Here is a 3113-nt window from a genome sequence, read left to right as displayed (position 1 = left end):
GTCATGAATGATAGTTTCCACAGACCCTGTACTAATCTTGACATCTTGGACTATTCGGCGAATAGTAATGCGAATAGTAATGCGAATAGTAATGCGCCAATCTTCCAAAATTTGAAATAAGAATAGGAAAGATTGGAATCTGATTCCAATCTTTCCTATTCTTATTTCAAAGTTTTTCGGTATCGTTCCTAGAGCTCCTACTATTAGTGGTGTTATCTTGACTTTCTTCATTCTACAGATCCCTTTGAGCTTTCTGGTTAGTTTCTTGTATTTGCTCCGCTTTTCAGTCTCCTTGATTTTCACTCCTGGGGCTGCTGGAATGGCAAAATCTACAATCTGGCAGGACTTTTCCTTCTTGTTAATTATTATGACATCCGATCTTCTGGCTTGGATGGGTTTACCTGTTTGTATATCATAGGATTTTATGACTTTCATTTTCCAGCACTGCTGCCGGTTTGTGTTTGTACTATTTGTCTGTGCATCCTTGTCGATCCTTGCTTTGATGTGGTTGTGTTGTGCAGCTGTAATTAGTGATTCAGTTTCCCTGTTTAGGTTTCCTTTTTGTAGCCATTTCCAAATATTTTCCTCAGTCTTTTCTTTTGTAATCCTTATGAATCTTCTGGGTAGCTGTTTCTCTTCTCATTTTTCTCTCCTTGTCTTATTCCTCGTCTCTTTTTCTATCTTATTTGTTTCTTCTGTGATTCTTACTGCAATAATTATTCTTTCTGTAGCCATCTGCATTACATATTTTTTCTAGTCCTTTTTTTTGTCATTTACACAGTCTTCTATACAGACCAGTTGTCTTCCTCCATCTTTCCTTTTCACAGTCGATCAGTATTATCCTTCGAGTGTAGTGCATTGTGTATCATCATGAGTTTTCTGGTCTTCTGGTCGAGATTCCTTAGTTCATCTTTGATACAGCTTATAAACTGGCCAGAGTATCGTATTAGTGACACTGCCCACGTGTTTAGGTTTCGACTATTTAGTTTGGTTTTGAGAAGTTTTTTTGTTCTTCTGAGATATTCCTTTCCTATTTTCTCTTTCATTTCTGTTGCTTTGATGGCGTCTGCTTCCAGCACTCCCAAGTATTTGTAGCTATCATATTCACCTAGTACCTTAATTTCTGTTTGATTGGGCAGTACTATACCTCCTATTGCTTTCAGTTTTCCTTTCCTCATAGTCAGCAGTGCACACTTTTCCATGTGGAATTCCATTTGGATATCCTTGCTAAAGATTCTGGTCGTGTTTATTAGTGTTTCTAGTTCTATCTTTGTTTTTGCAAACAGTTTCAGGTCATCCATGTACATTAGGTGGTTCATTCTTCCTTGCATTAGTGAACTTTTATCCGGCTTGGTATTTTCTTAGGATGCTGTTCAGGACATGATAGCTATAATGAACAGTAATGGTGATAGGGAATCACCTTGGAAGATCCCTCTTTGTATTTTGATTTCAGTTATGTGTTGTCTATCAGCTGTCAGTTCAAGTCTCCATATTTTCATTGCATTTTCTATCAGATTGGTTATATTACCTGTTGTTTTGTACATTCTCAGGCATTCTATTATCCATGCTTGTGCGATTCTATCATATGTTTTCTTATAGTGCATCCATGCCATGGTTATGTTCTTTTTTCTACTTTTAATCATCTTTCATAATTCTTTCATAATATGTATAATAGGTTGTGTGTTCCTCTTTTTCTTTGGCATCCTTTCTGTTCCTCTGGGAGTAGTCTGCAGTTATGAAGGGCCTGATAAATGTGTTCTCTCAGTTGTGCAGTAAGTATTTTACACATAGGTAAACAGGTTATAAGTCTGTAGTTGCTGGGGATGGTACCTTTTCTGTGTTTTTTATTTTTTTGTTTCTTTTTTTTTTTTTGTTTCTTTTTTCATCAGCGTGGTTCTACCGTTGGTCATCCATTCTGGTACATGTGCTTAGTGGATGTATCTTTTCAGTTGCTGAACTAGCCTTTTATGTAGTGTTGTGAATTTCTTAAAGCAATACGCATGTACTCCGTCATGACCTGGTGCTCTCCAGGTGGCCATTTTTTGTAGAGTTGTCTTGAGGATTTCCTTGCTGATTTCATTCTCTGTTCCTTTTCGATTTGCTGTGACTCTTCTTTCATTTCTTTCAACCATTCTGCTTTTCTGTTATGATCCTTTCGCTCTTTCTATATCTGACTCCAGTATCATTTTGTTTCTGTCGGGTCCGGTTGTTCTGTTTTTGTTTTTCTTCATTTACATTTTGGTTATTTTCAAAGATCCTGTTTTGCTTGCACTGCTCCGTTTGTATCGGTATCGTCTTAATCTCGTTTATTTTGCTGTTTTTTGCTTTTTCTCCTGGTTGGTTGCATTTCTACTTTTCCAACTTCTTCCAGATGTTTTCATCTTGCTTATTGCTTTGGCTTCTTTCTTTAGTTTGTTGATCTGGGTTTCCAGCCTCAATTCCCATCCAGGTTTTATTGGTCCTTTTTCTTTTTCAGTCTTTTTTTTTTCCTTTAAACTTTATACTCACAGTCTGTATAGATTCAATTGTTTAAGTCTGTAATGGTCTCTGTTGAGATCTATGGGAGGAGTTCATCTTCTGTTTCAGTTTTTAGTTTTTTTCTACTCTTCGTTTCTTAAGGATGGAAGCTTTGTTTTTTTCCTCGTTCATAAGTTTCCTAATGTTTTCTACTTCAGTTAATTTTCGTTCAATTGTGTTGTTTCATAGGTCTCGGTCTCCATTATTGTTGTATCCAAGATTTGCAGTTCTTCTACCTCTGTAGTTCTTTTGTTTGGGGTTTCCTTGACGGGCGTTTCTTTGTCTGTTCTATCATTTATTTTTTGTTGTATTTTATTCAGTTCTAGATTTGAAAGCCAACCTCGCTTGCGAATAAGTTTCACTTGCTCTGCAATTCTTTCTTCTGATGTATAGTAGTCTGTTTGTGATATCCTGGGTCTTTGGGGTGATTTTTGCAATAGCATTCCATTACCAGTCTGTTCTCCTTTTTTTCTTCGGACTTTTGGTCGGTGTTGATTACTTTGGATATCCTGTATTTTATCTGTATTTTTTGATACCTAAAATTAGTGAGGATACTTGTGTGTTCTGTGTCGATGTTATTGTTTCTGATATTAAAA

The sequence above is a fragment of the Euprymna scolopes genome, chromosome 7 (assembly GCF_053919585.1).
Source record: "Euprymna scolopes isolate OS-2025 chromosome 7, ASM5391958v1, whole genome shotgun sequence".
Classification (NCBI taxonomy): domain Eukaryota; kingdom Metazoa; phylum Mollusca; class Cephalopoda; order Sepiida; family Sepiolidae; genus Euprymna; species Euprymna scolopes.
The sequence above is the reverse complement of the archived record's forward strand: the minus strand, read 5'-3'. Positions refer to the sequence as shown.